The sequence below is a fragment of the Budorcas taxicolor genome, chromosome 3, assembly GCF_023091745.1.
Source record: "Budorcas taxicolor isolate Tak-1 chromosome 3, Takin1.1, whole genome shotgun sequence".
Lineage (NCBI taxonomy): Eukaryota > Metazoa > Chordata > Mammalia > Artiodactyla > Bovidae > Budorcas > Budorcas taxicolor.
This window is the reverse complement of record NC_068912.1, coordinates 4,338,369-4,356,114: the sequence shown is the minus strand read 5'-3', so window position 1 is coordinate 4,356,114 and position 17,746 is coordinate 4,338,369. Positions and strand designations below refer to the sequence as shown.

At 43.8% G+C, this 17,746-nt stretch overlaps 1 non-coding gene across 1 annotated transcript; it reads left to right on the top strand.

The window, feature by feature from the left end:
• Positions 1-2,770: 2,770 nt before the first annotated feature.
• On the top strand, positions 2,771-2,842 carry TRNAC-GCA (transfer RNA cysteine (anticodon GCA)). Its single transcript has one exon. It is a non-coding gene; the product is annotated as a tRNA-Cys (tRNA).
• Positions 2,843-17,746: the final 14,904 nt, after the last annotated feature.

The following is a 17,746-nucleotide window of genomic DNA, read 5'->3' as shown; positions in this document are numbered from 1 at the left end:
AATCCCGCTAGTAGCTGCCTCTAATGTTGTCCCCTCAGACTGACAGGCTGGGACCTGGGACCCTTTGCTGCAGTGCTGCCATGCTTGCACCTGGACACATCTCTCCTCGAGCAACAAAATACAAAGAAACCATATGGGACTGAAAAATAACTACATGCACCCCACTCCAGCGCTCTTGCCTGGAAAATCCCACGGACCGAGGAGCCTGGTGGGCTGCAGTCCGTGGGGTCACTGAGGGTAGGACACGACTGAGCGACTTCACTTTCACTTTTCACTTTCTTGCATTGGAGAAGGAAATGGCAACCCACTCCAGTGCTCTTGCCTGGAGAATCCCAGGGATGGGGGAGCCTGGTGGGCTGCCGTCTATGGGGTGGCACAGAGTCAGACAGGACTGAAGTGACTTTGCAGTAGCAGCAGCAGGTAGCAGTTGGGGCAAATTCTGGACCAAAGATACAAAAAAGATTGAAACCCCCTACTGCCACTTCTGAAGAGTCAGGAGCAAAAGAGGGTACATGCCCTCTGCACTCAACACCACTAAAGGAGTGGGCAAACCACCCAAGCCACCCCTCCACTCCGAACCCCAGACATCCCTACCATCACCTCATGTAAGGAATAAGCTCACCACCCCCTCCCAGGGAGTGAGCAAGCAAGGGAACCTGTTGTTGGTTCTTGCTTCCCTGCTGCTGCAGCAGCGGCCCCAGTAAAGCCTTGCCCGGATTTCTTGTCTGATCTGGCCTCTAGTCAACTTCTATTGATTCGGGAAGGCCAAGAACCCTGGTGGGTATCAAGGCTCCAAAAAAATAAAATCCTTTTCTAGTCCTGAAATGATTTTTAATCCCCTAAACCTGTGGTCTGAAACTTGCTTGGCAGATAGTCTTTTCCCTTCCAAGCCAACTGATGAGAGTGGTGATTCAGATGATTTTGACCCTTGGGGGACAATGTTCAGAGGCGTTTTTTATTGTCACAACTTGTTGGAGGGCGGGCGCCACAGCCTCCAGTGAGTAGAGACCGAGGATGCTGCTCACCGTCCTTCAGTGCAGAGGACGGCCCCCCACAGGGAGTTCTCCTCCCCCCTGGCACTCAGGTGAGGTCGAGACACACTCTGGCTTAGGCTGAGAAACTTGTGCTATATCAGAGAGAAAAGGAATCAATTCGCTGTTTTAAATTTCTGGCCTAATATTTTGTTCTAGTCGGTGACCACACTCCTAGCTGCCAACTGTCATTTAACAGCCATGTTAACAATTTCCACTGGACCCTGGAAAACGCAGACACAAGCAGTTTGAGCAGAGACTGGGCTTTTCTAATCTTCCTGATCGCGTGCACCTGGGTGCTAACACGTGCTCTCTCCCCTGCCGTCTTTGCGTGTCCTCAGTCAGACAGCAGAGGCAGGAGGGGCAGGCTTTTTTGTCCTTGCAATGCTCTCTGAAACCTGGAAGCCAGGCCTGTGGGAACAGCAGTGGGCAGCCCTCAAATCAACCAGGTTTCTCTTTCAGGAGGAGCAGGCAAGAGGCTGTGTTCTGAGGCATACGGGCCTGGGCCTGAATCAGAGCTGTATCCTTAATGGTGTAACTGGCAGGTACCGAAAAGCTTCACACTCCCCTCAACATCCCCGGAAGGTGAATGGACGTGGTTTGTCTGTGCGATGCCGAAATTTAGGGGCTTGCAGAAGTTTCGGAGGGTCTCAGTCTCGAACCTGCGAAGTCAAGTGGGCCTTAGAAATCATTACTACCAACAAAGCTGGTGGAGGTGATGGAATTCCAGCTGAGCTATTTCAGATCTTCAAAGATGACATTGTTAAAGTGCTGCACTGGATACACCAGGAAATTTGGAAAACTCAGCAACGGACACAGGGCTGGAAAAGATCAGTTTTCATTCCAATCCTAAAGCAGGGCAATGCCAATGAATGTTCAAACTACCACACTCCTTTCACATGCTAGCAAACTAATGCTCAAACTCTTTCAAGCTAGGCTTCGACAGTATGTGAACCGAGAACTTCCAGATGTACAACATGGGGTCGCAGAAGAGTCGGTCATGACTTAATGACTGAAAAACAGCCCTCAACCAGACAAGTTCTGATTTCTAACTTTTTACATGTTGGACTTATGAGATCAAATTGAAAGAATAATCCAAGTATAAAGAAAGGCAGAAAGACAGTCTAGAAAATGTGGCTATGGCGTCACCTTCTGCAAAGGACACATGGAGGCTCATGCCCCCTCTCTTTCCTAGAGCACACAGCCCAGCTCGGAGAGGGCGTGTGCAATCCCGCTCATGGGAGCATGACACGCCAAGAGGAAAGACAGGAGAGCTGGGGAAGGCCTCAGGGCCAGAGCCACAGCCTCCGTCCTGGGCCCACCCAGGCAAGGTCCCCACCCATGTGTGCCTGCATCCTGAGCTTGTCTGAGCAGCCCTGCGCATCCTGAGGGAGTGTGGAGGACGGCACAGAGAGGCTCCTGGCCTTGGGTGTCCTCTTGCCAGCACCTGCCACTTCTGCAGAGGCAGAGGAGGACTCAGCCGTGTGGCGGCTATGGCTCCCTACGTTCAGGGCACACTGTGTCACCAGGAGCATCTGTCTCAGCCATAACACGTTTAGGCTGGTGGTTTTGTTTACATGACCCCAAACAATGAGTAAGATCATCACACAAAGACTGATGGGGTAGGGCAATCAGGGGACAGAACAAGCTGACATCGTTTAAACAAAGAATGTGACACAGCCTTAGATGGCTGAAGCCACACTATGAGTTAATTGTAAGACAATTCTAGAGACTGGGCTTCCCTGGTGGCTCAGAGGTTAAAGCATCTGCCTGCAATGCAGGAGACCCAGGTTCAATCCCTGGGTTGGGAAGATCCCCTGGAGAAGGAAATGGCAACCCGTTCTAGTATTCTTGCCTGGAGAATCCCATGGACGGAGGAGCCTGGTAGGCTACACTCCACAGGGTCGCAGAGTCGGACACGACTGAGCGACTTCACTTTCTTCGCTTTTAGAGACTTCCCATCGAGTGACATGACAGCAAGAAAGCAGGCAAGGAATGAGTAGGGCTGCTTCTTAAATAAGATAGGTTTTTATGAGGACAGCGCTTACAGAATTAGCCATAACAATGGGAAAAGGCACGAACTGATGTTCAACAGCTCTGCTATAGATAAAACCTGCCCCCTCCTTAACTAACAGGGTCTTCTACTGGCGCAATTATACCCTTTGTGAGTTATCATCATCATCACTATTATTTTGGATGGCCCTTAATCCTGGCTGGTATAATAATCATGAAAGAGCTTGAAAAACATACCAACAACTCCAGGTCCCCATCCAATAACTGAATTAAAATTTCAGAGAGGAGAGCCCAGGAATTCGATATTTTTTAACCTTCCCCTGAGATTCTAATGTGCCACCTGGGTTGAGAAGCACTGTTCTAGCTTTGCATATAAACATGCTAGATGACAGCATTTTAGAAATTTTATTGTCCAGAAAAAAAGAAGATTCCTTCTTTTGTTCCTTGGTTTTGTGACTCCATTGCAGTGCTTCTCAAACCTGGCTACACATTAGAATCACCTAGGGAGCTTTAAAAAACTATCGCTGCCCTGGGCCCCACCCCAATCCAATTAAGTCAGAAACTCTGGGGGTGGGAATTGGCATCAGCATTTTTTAAAAGCCCCCTCGATGATTGTAATGTGTGGCCAGGATTTCAAACCACTGCTCTCCTTGCAGGGGTCTCAACCTCGGCTGCACATCGGAGTCATCTGGGAGATTTAAGAAAGTACTAAGACCTGGGTACCATCTCCAAAGAGCCTGATTTAATTGGCCTGCTGGGAGATCTGGGCAACAGAAATTGTTAAAGCACTCCAGGTGATAATGGTGTGCAGTTAAGCTTGAGATCACTGGGTCTTCAGGAGGGTGAGCCAGAGAGAGACAGAGACAGAGAGAGAGAGGGAGGAAGAATTCCAGCAGTGTAACATGATGAGAAAATGCAGAGGAAGGGCTGAACTATTTTTAAACCATAGCTGTTACTGAATGCAAATTCGTGTGCCCCACACACAGTGAGGCCAAACAAACCAGAACGTTGAAGCTTGAAACAGAAAAAGGTTTATTGCAAGATCAAGCAAAGAGAATGAGCCCAAAAATTTGGGCTGGGGGCTGCAGATTATGTGACTGTCTTCTAATCTGCTGGTGGTGAGGTAACAGGGCTGTTTTCCAGGAATCTTGCATTCAGTCTGAAGTCACTGTCCTCCACCTAGAAGAGGGCCTTAGAGCTCTTTTGCTCTCTTGCAGAAGAGCTCAAAGATACTGTTATGTGTATTTTTTGAGGAGTGAGAGTGCTGCTTTATTCCTGCACTATTTTTTCTTGATTCCTCCTCCTTCATTTCTGCATTCCCTCACTTCTCTGTTTGAATCTACTCTTTGGAACTCAGGGAAGGTCTAGGAGGCTTAATGAAGCCTGTTTCTTACAGATAAGAAACAGGGGACATGGAAAGGATTTGAACCTGAGTGGGCCCCGCAGGTTCCTAATCAGTTTCAAAGCCATTTCTTCTTTCTGATCTAATAAGTATGATTGACTCTGTGGCACCAGAGAACAAGGAATGTGATGTCCTTTCATTAAGTTTGGCTCAAGCTTGGGTTGGCGGCCAGTTTGATGCCCACTTGTCAAGGCTCCTTCCCACTTTAACCCTCCCTGAAAGATGCTGAGTACCAAAGACATCCATTTCAACGGGGTGGTCGGAGCATCTTCCCAAATAATGTTTCTGTTTACATAACCCATCCCCCTTGCTCTTTTCTCAGATCTCCAGTTCTACTCAGGATGGCTGTGTGCCCCTCAAATCCTCTTTCCCAGCCTCTCCTAGAAGTGGCATGTGTCTACTCTGGTCAGTAAGGAAATTGTTAAGACATTTTCATTTTCTTATCTTGAGCTCTGGTAAGATAGAGAGAGACTGACCAGAGTTGTGAAGCAGGTCTAAAGCAACAATTCAAGAAAGCCCACAGCCAAGGATGGCCAAGCAGAAGGGCTGAAGAAACTTGGAATGGGGTGCCTTCATGGGCCACAGCGGCAGCCCTGGTCTGGAACACAGCCTGTCCCTAACTTTGTCATTGTTCCACACTGTGATGTGATGGCACTGGGGAGTGCTAGGTGTTCGCCCTCTGTCTAGTTGACAAGTTGCTTTCCATGTGGGGAATTTTGTTGTCTGAAGGATTCAAGCTCTTTCCATCATTTCAGCCCACCATCAGTGATGTATCAGGGATGTCACCCCTCATGATGCAAGATGGCTGCTGAAGCGCCACGCAACACACATTCTTATATTACAAAGTCCCAGTGTGGAAAAAGAAGGGATACTCTCAATATCCAGGTGAAAGCTATTTTCTAGAAGTCTTCAGTAAACTTCCTCTGAGGCACTGTTAGTCATAATTAGGTTGTTTACACGGCCCTATGTCAATTGTTGGCAAAGGAACATGAGATTACATGATTGGCTTAGACCAACAATGTATCTTCCACTGGGACTGCAGGGAGAACCCACCAACTGGGCACACTGCTGCTCCAAACCTTAACCAAGTTGGGTTCTTTTATTAATAGCAAGCAACAGGCTCTGCCACAAGGGGCCAACCTGGTGACAAGGGAAGAAAGGGTGTTAAAGGCAGAGAGAAAAGGATGTACCAAGATAAAGACACATTAAAAAACACGTTGATTGCAGGCAGCAATAAGCTATTCACTTTGTTCACATAAAGTCACCCTCCCCCCACCGCAAGAAATATAGTCCCCAAGAAAGGGACTCATAGAAGTTTGGTCAAAGACACAGCATAGAGCTTCTTAATTGGACATGACGGTGACCTCTTTATCAGTTATCATGCAGACCCAGTGCACTCTGCCTTTGTGATAAGCAAGGGGTCATTTAGGTTAGACGGCATTGTGTGGTCAGGACAGCACCAGCTCAAAGTGAAGCATGCTAGGTAAGGAGCCATTTCACCATTGTAACATCAGCTCAGAGGTCCTATGGGGCCCGCAATTTACTGATTAGGGCCTGACCCACACAGTCCCTTTCAGACTCCTGACACTCTTGGCCTTCCTTATTCTAATGGAATGCCTTCTCAGCCTTGGACAGATTCTCTTAAAACCAAACTTGTTAACATACTTTTTTGTCTAGCAATGACTTCAATTAGCCACAGTTACATTTAAATTATTTCTGCGTTTAAACTATTTCTTCTAATAAAAAATCCAAAATAATTTTTAACTGCTTGGCTCAAAGATGTTTGCTGCAATGTTTTTTATGATGCTGAAAAAATTGCAACGATGTCCATAAAGAATAATGGTTAACTGAATTACATTTAACTATGGGATGGTTATTTAACTTACTTAACTTATATGCAGAGCACGTCATGAGAAATGCTGGACTGGATGAAGCACAAGCTGGAATCAAGACTGCAGGGAGAAATATCAATAACCTCAGATATGTAGATGACCCCACCCTTATGGCAGAAAGTGAAGAAGAACTAAAGAGCTTCTTGATGAAAGTGAAAGAGGAGAGTGAAAATGTTGGCTTAAAGCTCAACATTCAGAAAACTAAGATCACGGCATCCAGGCCCATTACTTCATGGCGAATAGATGGGGAAATAGTGGAAACAGTGGCTGACTTTATTTTGTGGGGCTCCGAAATCACTGCAGATTGTGACTGCAGCCATGAAATTAAAAGACACTTGCTCCTTGGAAGAAAAGTTATGACAAACCTAGACAGCTTATTAAAAAGCAGAGACATTACTTTGCCAACAAAGGTCCATCTAGTCAAAGCTATGTTTTTTTCTGTAGTCATGTATGGATATGAGAGTTGGACTATAAGGAAAGCTGGGTGCCGAAGAATTGATGCTTTTGAACTGTGTTGGAGAAGACTCTTGAGAGTCCCTTGGACAGCAAGGAGATCCAACCAGTCCATCCTAAAGGAAATCGTTCCTGAATATTCATTGGAAGGACTGATGCTGAAGCTGAAACTCCAATACTTTGGCCACCTGATTTGAAGAATGGATTCATTGGAAAAGACCCTGATGTTGGGAAAGATTGAAGGCGGGAGAAGAGGACAACAGAGGATGAGATGGTTGGATCGCATCACCGACTCCATGGACATGAATTGGAGTAAGCTCCAGGAGTTGGTGACGGACAGGGAGGCCTGGCGTGCTGCAGTCCATGGGGTCACAAAGAGTCAGACATGACTGAGCAACTGAACTGAACTGATGGAATGGAATAATAACTTAGTTGTAAACACTTAACTGTTAAAATTTAACTGTATAGAACCATGAAAAGATATTTATGGCATATGGTTAAGTTAAACAAAACTTGATCATAAGAAAGGCCAAGATTGTTAGGCCTTCTCTGTTTACTACCGCAAGTGGAGAAGGTGGGAAAGGCCAGTACTCATATGCACAACTATTTTTCAGGACTGTTATAGCAAAGTATCATATAGACTGTGTGGATTATAAGCTACAGACAGTTAATTCTCACAGTAGCAGAGATGCAAGTCCAAGATCAGGGCGCCAGGGTTATGTTCTGGAAAGAACACTCTTCCAGGTGCAGACAGCCAGCTCTTTGCTGTGTCCTTATACTAAAGAATGGGCACAGGAACTCTTGGCGGGAGAGGGGTACTTCATAAGGGTACTAATCCCATGCAAGCGGACTCCACCTTCGCAACCTAGTCACTTCCCGAAGACCCTCTGAGTATCATCAGTTTGAGACTTAGTTTACAACATACAGATTTGGCAGGGACACAAGGTTTCAGTCTTCAACAGCCCCACTCAAAGTCCAGGATCTGATGTACAAGATTAACACATTATTGTGGCAGAGGAAGGAGAAAGGAAAGAGGAGGGGGTGGGTCTGAGAGAAGAATCTGAAGTGACCTATGACAGGGAGGCTGTTGTTCAGCTGCTCAGTCGTGTCCACCTCTTTGTGACCCCATGGGCTGCAGCATGCCAGGCGTCCCTGTCCTTCACATCTCCAGAAGCTTGATCCAACTCCTGACCGTTGGGTCAGTGATGTCATAATGACGGTAGATAGCTTCCCCTTGTTCAAGTGTACTGACTCTAAGTCATTGATATTGTTATATGGAGACTCACATAATCATTTGAAAAGAGCTTTCTGAAGTGAGCATGTTCTGTTAGCCTTAGAATCTTCCAGTTTCATGGAGGCTTGTCCATTCTAGATACTAGGGAAGGAAGCTAAGTGTCTTGTTTGGTGGTGGTGGTGGTTTAGTCGCTAAGTTGTGTCCGACACTTGCGATCCCATGGACTGTAGCCTGCCAGGCTCCTCTATCCATGGGATTCTCCAAGAACACTGGACTGGGTTGCCATTTCCTTCTCCAGGGGATCTTCCTGACCCAGGAATCAAACCCAGGTGTCCTGCATTGCAGGCAGATGATTTCCCAACTGAGCTATGAGGGAAGCCCCAAATGTCTTGTTTATAAATGAACAATAGTGAAATCTCAGAAATGCTTTGGAAATTCTAATATTATTATACATTATTGTATATTTGATTTAGGCCAGACCTGAATGGTCTAGTGATTTTCCTTACTTTCTTCAATTTAAGTCTGAATTTGGCAATAAGGAGTTCACGATATGAGCCACAGTCAGCTCCTGGTCTTGTTTTAGCTGACTGTATAGTCAGATGTATTTTTGCATCTTCAGCTGCAAAGAATATAATCAATCTGACTTTCGGACTGACCATCTGGTGATGTCCATGTGTAGATTCTTCTCTTGTGTTGTTGGAAGAGGATATTTGCTATGGCCAGTGCGTTTTCTTGGCTAAACTCTGTCAGCCTTTGACCTGCTTCATTTTGTACTCCAAGCCAAAATTTGCCTGTTACTCCAGGTATCTCTTGACTTCCTACTTTTGCATTCCAGTCCCCTATAATGAAAAGGACTTCTTTTTTGAGTGTTAGTTCTAGAAGGTCTTGTAGATCTTCATGGAACCGTTCAACTTCAACTTCTTCTGCATTAGTGGTTGGGGCATAGACTTGGATTACCGTGATATTGAATGGTTTGCACTGGAAATGAACAGAGATCATTCTGTCATTTTTGAGATTGCATCCAAGTGCTACATTTCAGACTCTTGTTGACTGTGATGGCTACTCCATTTCTTCTAAGGGATTCTTGCCCACAGTAATAGATACAATGATCACGTGAGTTAAATTCACCCATTCCAGTCCATTTTAGTTCACTGAAATGTCGACATTCACTCTTGCCATCTCCTGTTTGACCACTTCCAATTTGCCTTGATTCATGGACCTAACATTCCAGGTTCCTATGCAATATTGCTCTTTACAGCATCTGACTTTACTTCCATCACCAGTCACATCCACAACTGGGTGTTGTTTTTGCTTTGGCTCCATCTCTTCATTCTTTCTGGAGTTATCTCTCCACTGATCTCCAGTAGCATATTGGGCATCTATCAACCTAGGCAGTTAAAAACACACACACACACACACAAGACAGTTCCAGAAAAACATCTACTTCTCCTTTATTGGCTACACCAAAGCCTTTGACTCTGTGGATCACAGCAAACTGTAGAAAATTCTTGATTAGATGGGAATACTAGACCAGCTCACCTGCCTCCTGAGAAATCTGTATGCAGGTCAAGAAGCAATAGTTAGAGCTAGACATGGAACAACAGACTGGTTCCAAATCAGGAAGGGAGTACATCAAGGCTGTATATTGTCACCCTGCTTATTTAACTTATATACAGAGTACATCATGCAAAATGCTGGGCTGGATGAAGCACAAGCTGGAATCAAGATTGCTGGGGAAAATACCAATAACCTCAGATATGCAGATGATACCACACATATGGCAGAAAGTGAAGAAGAACTAAAGAGCCTCTAGATGAAAGTGAAAGAGGAGAGTGAAAAAGTTGGCTTAAAGCTCAACATTCAGAAAACTAAGATCATGGCATCCAGTCCCATCACTTCATGGCAAGTAGATGGGGAAACAATGGAAACAGTGACAGACTTTATTTTGGGGGGCTCCAAAATCACTGCAGATGGTTATTGCAGCCATGAAATTAAAAGACACTTGCTCCTCGCAAGAAAAGCTATGACCAACTTAGATAGCATATTAAAAAGCAGAGACATTACTTTACCAACAAAGATCCATCTAGTCAAAGCTATGGTTTTTCCAGTGGTCATGTATGGATGTAAGAGTTGGACTATAAAGGAAGCTGAGCACCAAAGAATTGATGCTTTTGAGCTGTGGTGTTTAAGAAGACTCTTGAGAGTCCCTTCAACTGCAAGGAGATCCAACCAGTCCATCTTCAAGGAAATCATTCCTGAATATTCATTGGGAGGACTGATGCTAAAGCTGAAACTCCAATACTTTGGCCACCTGACTTGAAGAATGGACTCATTTGAAAGGACCCTGATGCTGGGAAAGATTGAAGGTGAGAGGAGAAGGGAATGACAGAGGATGAGATGGTTAGATGGTATCACTGACTCGATGGACATGAGTTTGAGTAAGCTCTGGGAGTTGGTGATGGACAGGGAAGCCTGGCATGCTGCATTCCACGGGGTCGCACAGAGTCAGACACGACTGATCTACTGAACTGAACTGAACTGAACTGATTGTATATTTAAGTGAAAGAAAATAGGAATTGAAAAAAGTGAGCTAAAATACCTTGGATTATAAGATGCATCCCAATTTCAGACATGCTGATATGTGAAAATACGTGCATCATAAAGGCAAAAAAAAAAAAAAAAAAAAACGAGACTACAAACGTTAGCTTTGACTAAGTCTACTACATACCAGACATTTTATATTCATTCTTTAAACACTCATGACATTTATATATGTTGTGCTCTGTTATGTTCATTTTATGAATCAGGAAATTAAAGTACAGAGAAATTAAGGAACTTACATACCTTGTTAAATAGTGAGTGACGTATGAGACCATGATTCCAACCAAGTTCAGTCTGACATTTCTCATTATACCATACTGCTCTCAGTGATTTTGCAAATACTTTTCCTTTGGGGGAGAAAAAAGCAAAAAGAGTTGTAGAAAGTTCAACTTGCCCTTATAGTTACTCAGCTGCGCCGCCTGGACCCTAAGAGATGGCTCAGGATCACCATTTTGCAGCACCTGGGAATCAAGAGATCTAGGCAATAATCATCAAAAAAGACAGATACCGAATATTATGGACCCTCCAGTGGTAATACACAAATCACCTCTAAAGCAGTTTTAACAACAACAACAACAACAAAATTACATCCAAATTTGGTCAATCTTCTAGGTCTAGGCACTTATCTTAGAAAATATAGGAAACAGAGTAATGCATTAACATTACCACAGGAATGAAAACAGAAGCCCGGCCCATGAGAAAATCTATAGGACAAGCAACTTGTTTTTTCCCCCACAAATTAGTTGTTAAAGGAAAAGGTAAGGCTACTAATAGAGAATTAAAAGGCTTATTAATCAACTACAAAGCACGGACTTTATTTCTATCCCTATTCAAAACAAACTGTAAAAAAAAATATTATAAGACAATTGAAGGGATGCAAACACTAATTGGGGCTTACAAATAGCTGTGAAAAGAAGAGAAGTGAAAAGCAAAGAATAAATAGAAAGATATACCCATTTGAATGCAGAGTTCCAAAGAATAGCAAGAAGACATAAGAAAGCCTTCCTCAGTGATCAATGCAAAGAAATAGAAGAAAACAACAGAATGGGAAAGACTAGAGATCTCTTCAAGAAAATTAGAGATACCAAGGGAACATTTCATGCAAAGATGGGCTCGATAAAGGACAGAATGGTATGGACCTAACAGAAGCAGAAGATATTAAGAAGAGGTGGCAAGAACACACAGAAGAGCTATACAAAAAAGATCTTCACGACCCAGATAATCACAATGGTGTGATCACTCACCTAGAGCCAGACATCCTGGAATGTGAAGTCAAGTGGGCTTTAGGAAGCATAACTATGAACAAAGCTAGTGGAGGGGATGGAATTCCAGTTAAGCTATTTCAAATCTTAAAAGATGATGCTGTGAAAGTGCTGCACTCAATATGCCAGCAAATTTGGAAAACTCAGCAGTGGCCACAGGACTGGAAAAGGTCAGTTTTCATTCCAATTCCGAAGAAAGGCAATGCCAAAGAATGCTCAAACTACCACACAATTGCACTCATCTCACATGCTAGTAAAGTAATGCTCAAAATTCTCCAAGCCAGGCTTCAACAATACGTGAACCATGAACTTCCAGGTGTTCAAGCTGGTTTTATTTTATTTTATTTTATTTTCAAACTGTTTTATATGTTTTATTTATTTTACTTTACAATACTGTATTGGTTTTGCCATACACCAACATGAATCCACCACAGGTGTACACGTGTTCCCAATCCTGAACCCCCCTCCCACTTCCCTCCCCATACCATCTCTCTGGGTCATCCCAGTGCACCAGCCCCAAACATCCTGTATCCTGCATTCAACCTAGACTGGCGATTCATTTCTTACATGATATTATACATGTTTCAATGCCATTCTCTGAAATCATCCCACCCTCTCCCTCTCCCACAGAGTCCAAAAGTCTGTTCTATACATCTGTGTCTCTTTTGCTGTCTTGCATACAGGGTTATCGTTACCATCTTTCTAAATTCCATATATATGTGTTAGTATAGTGTATTGGTGTTTTTCTTTCTGGCTTACTTCACTCTGTATAATCAGCTCCAGTTGGAACAAGAGATCAAATTGCCAACATCCACTGCTGCTGCTAAGTCGCTTCAGCTGTGTCCAACTCTGTGCGACCCCATAGACATTCGCTGGATCATCGAAAAAGCAAGAGAGTTCCAGAAAAATATCTATTTCTGCTTTACTGACTATGCCTTTGACTGTGTGGATCACAACAAACTGTGGAAAATTCTCAAAGAGATGGGAATACCAGATCTGCCTCTTGAGAAACCTGTATGCAAGTCAAGAAGCAACAGTTAGAACTGGACATGGAACAACAGACTGGTTCCAAATAGGAAAAGGAGTACGTCAAGGCTGTATATTGTCACCCTGCTTATTTAACTTCTATGCAGAGTATATCATGAGGAGCACTGGGCTGGAAGAAGCACAAGCTGGAATCAAGATTGCCGGGAGAAATATCAATAACTTCAGATATGCAGATGACACCACCCTTATGGCAGAAAGTGAATAGAAATTAAAGAGCCTCTTGATTCAAGTGACACAGGAGAGTGAAAAAGCTGGCTTAAAACTTAGCATTCAAATAGGTAAGATCATGGCATCCAGTCCCGTCACTTCATGGCAAGTAGATGGGAAACAATGAAAACAGTGAGAGACTATTTTCTTGGGCTCCAAAGTCACTGCAGGTGGTGACTGCAGCCATGAACTTAAAAGACACTTGCTCCTTGGAAGAAAAGCCATGACCAACCTAGACAGCTTATTAAAGCTGAGACATTACTTTGCTGACAAAGGTCCATCTAGTCAAAGCCATGGTTTGCTGTTTCCAGTAGTCATGTATGGATGTGAGAGCTGGACTATAAAGAAAGCTGAGCACCAAAGTATTGATGCTTTTGAACTGTGGTGCTGGAGAAGACTCTTGAGAGTCCTTTGGACTGCAAGGAGATCCAACCATTCCATAGTAAAGGAAATCAGTAGTGAATATTCATTGGAAGGACTGATGCTGAAGCTGAAACTCCAATACTTTGGCCACCTAATGGAAAAGACTCTGATTGGGAAAGGATTGAAGGGAATCATTGAAGGAAGGAGGAGATGGGGATGACGGAGAATGAGATGGTTGGATGGCATCACCGACTTGATGGACATGAGTTTTAGCAAGCTCTGGCAGGTGGTGATGGACAGGGAAGCCTGTCATGCTACAGTCCATGGGGTCACAAAGAGACAAGACTGACCGACTGAATTGAATATATATATATATATATATATATATAATAGGATATATGTCGCAGGGGTCAGGCACAGGGCTTGTGACGCAGACTACTTAACCAGCCCACTAATCTGCCTCAGGTCCTGCCCTGTGCTCTTAGCCGGTGAGTGACTGCCCCTGGAAACTGCTGCAGAGGAGCTGCAGCTCTGTGTTTGACCACAAGATGGCAGCTTCGCCTTTCACACTGGAAACCTTGGGCCATCTTGCTGGAAGGTACTGAAGGGCTAGCGAGGGCAGTCCGGAAGCACGCACCAGCATTGCCCATTGCTATACAGAGCTGGGGCTGCAAGCTGCCCTCCGGAAGCAGCTGAAGTTAGTCACTTTTGCTCAGCTTACATTTCACTAACAAGGTTCAGACTGTCAGCTGTTTTTTTGTTTGTTTGTTTTTCAATTCCTGCTGCTGTTTTCTGATTTGGAGGAGATACTTCTCTATTCTTTTTTCAGACCAATTTTCCCTCCATTTAAAAACAATGTATTTACTTTGGCTTCATATTTAAAGGCTGGTTAGGTAGAGAAAAATGTATCGAAAAGAAACCATCAGAGATATACTGAGGAACAAAGTGCCTGACTACATTTTAACTTTATACTAAGACTCCTGTCTTTTTGCTCTCAGGAGCAGACAACTGGCCTTTATAGAATCTGTTCAGTTAAGAAGTCATCATGGTGCCTTCACAGACACACATACACACAGCCTCACATGTTCCCATAGTCTCACTCACAGACATACTCTCACATGCTTAGATGCACACTCACACACACATGTGCATACTAATGCATACACACTCACTTCCACTCACACTCATTTTGCATACACACTCACACATATGCATTCACAGACATACACACTCACACACATATGCGTATACACTCATATATACACGTTCACATAAATCTACAACCACAGATACACCCTCATGCACACACACTTGCCTGCACACATGTCCACATACATACACTTGTGCATATGCACACTCACATATTTTTTTTATATACGAAGTCCCATATACACGCATAGTCACACGTTCACTCACCACTTATATACATATGTTGTTCAGTTGCTCATTTGTGTCTGACTCTTTGCAACCCCCTGGACTGCTTGCAGCATGCCAGGCTTCCCTGTCTTTCACCATCTCCTGGAGCTTGCTCAAACTCGAGTATATACCCCAAGTAAGAAAACAGGAAATGTGAAAACATTTGTCTACATCTCCAGTAGTGCTAGGTGTCAAGTACAAGGAAAAGCAAAAACAAAGAAACAAAACATTTGAAAAAGGAAGAAGAACAATTTTAACTAATACACTCCTTCTGGTTAGATTAATTTTTGAAAGAGCAAACACTGGTCCATTTATCCCTCATCACAACTTTATTATAAATGTCAAAAACTGGAATTTACAGCATGACGTAAGTCCAGTAAAAGTGTCAGAAGTCAAAGTAAAATGCACACAGTTTGGTTGATGCCCTGTCCAAACAAGGGATGGCGTGGCTTTGAGATAAGCATTATCATTCCTGTTTTACAAAGGAGGGCCCCGGCACCAACTCCTGGAAGAATTAAACAGCCCTTGTCACCAAAATGAGAACTCTGTCGGAGAGCACAACTCGTATCCCGAGTACTAGCAGAGTACCTGGCTCCCTATGTTTAATTCAGGATATAAATGTAAGAATATGGTGTGAGTGCAGGAGTGAGTGTGTGCCTCAGAAGTACTGAGGTTGGCTAAAAAGACTGTTCAGATATCCCTATAAGGAAACTGAAAACCCCAAACAAACTTTTTGGCCAACCCAACATTAGCCAAATAAGAGAATGTGGCTCAAAGGCACACAAATTAAGACGGCGCACTTGGATTCAACACCAGCCTGACTTTCAGGTACATATTCTTTCCAGCATAACCATTGCCATTTGAGGTTCAGAACCCAAGGTACAACAGAGAGAGCAGGCAAAGTCAAGTGCCCTGGAATGTGATCCAGAGGTATCCTCTTGTCTCCCAAATGCCAGCTCTCTAAGGCTTGCAAGCCATAAACTCCAGGTCTAGGTCACAGTGTGTTTATAAACTATTATAGTATTATATTCAGTGAAAGCTGCTCAGTCATGTCTGACTCTTTGTGACCCCATGGACTATACAGTCCATGGATAAACAGTTAAGTGAAAGTAAATAGTTAAGTGAAAGTGAAATATGCTTCCCTGATTGCTCAGTTGGTAAAGAATCTGCCTGCAATGCAGGAAACCCCGGTTCAATCGCTGGGTTGGGAAGATCCACTGGAGAAGGGATAAGCTACCTACTCCAGTATTCTTGGGCTTCCCTTGTGGCTCAGCTGGTAAAGAATCTGCCTGCAATGAGGAGACCCTGGTTCGGTCCCTGGGTTGGGAAGATCCCTGGAAAAGGGAAAGGCTACTCACTCCAGTATTCTGGCCTGGAGAATTCCATGGGGTTGCAGAGTCAGACACAACTAAGAAACTTTCATTTTTCATATAATTATATATATTATAGACAATTTATAAACTACAGCAGCCACTCCTATGCATGGCTCCATTTGCTTAAGACACTTCCCCCACTGCTTTTAAGCTACAAATTTCAGTTTTTGACTTTGTAAAGTATCCTTTGTTAAAACTTTTAAACCACATTTTTACAAATTGTTTTTGTTTATTTTTCTTAGAGATTTCTCTAGAAACACAGATACTGTGGTGTTTAGATCCCAAGATCTAAACATTTGGTTAAGAGACTTCTTGTAAAAATAATCTCTTTTCCAAGAATTTTCTTATTCTTTCAGAGCCATAGATATCTCGAAGTCTTTATGAAAGAATGAATGAATGAACAAAATCAACTATTATTTCCACGGCTATTGAGAGAGGTTGAAAGTTCTCTCACTTGTCTCTTTGTAGATTCCTTTATCCACTTAACCAATCAAAAAATTAAAGGGCATTTTATCAGAATCTTCCAACTCACTCTCAGCTGCTTTCCTACAATAGAAGGAAACTGACCCTGCTGAATGATTTCTGTAACTGACCTTTCCAGCTTTCATGGTAGGCTCTCTTCTACAGAGGAAGTCTGGGTGGTGGTCTGGTGGTTAGAACTCTGCGCTCCCAATGCAGGGGGCACAGGTTCGAACCCTGGTTGGGGAACTAAGATCCCACATGACCCGCAGTGCAGCCAATAGAGGAGATAGAAAGGAAGTGTGAGGAGAGATAGCTTCCGGGGAGTCTTAAACAGAACTGACGTTTATCACATGCAGAGATCACGGGCAGAGAGCTTTCTCAGCAGAGGAAATGCTTGCAAAGCTGCAGTGCTGTGTTTGGGGAGAGAGGGCAAGAGATGACACTGAAATTGTCATTGAGGCCAGATGCCCAAAAGCTTCCATTCCACACACTAAGGATTAAGGGTTCGGGGCTTGATCTGATAGGCATGCATGACTCATGAGTTTAAAATTACAAGAAAAGAATATTTAATGATCTATATCCAAATGAATGCACATAACATGTTCCCATGTGGTATTTCATGTCACCTGGTAAAGGCCTGGCCTGTTTCAAGATTGTGAGTGATTAGGACAAGCTTTATCTTGAAGAAGGAGGGGATTTTCAAGAATAAGCTATCCATCTGACTGCTTTGGCCATTTACTCTGAGCTTTCATAGAAATGGAGTGGACTTGACCCGAGATTTCCACAAAAGCAGTTGTAGACCAGACAAAAGCCTTACATGCTCTGCAGCTGGAGCTCAGCCGGAGGTTCTCTTCTCTGACCTCAGTCCTCACCTCATGCCCTGCTACCTGACGCCTCAGACTCGGCCAGGCTGCAGTGCAGTGCCCTGGGATGTGCTTACCTCTCCAGCAGACCTTGAGTTCCTTGAACATTAGCTCACTCCTTATTCAG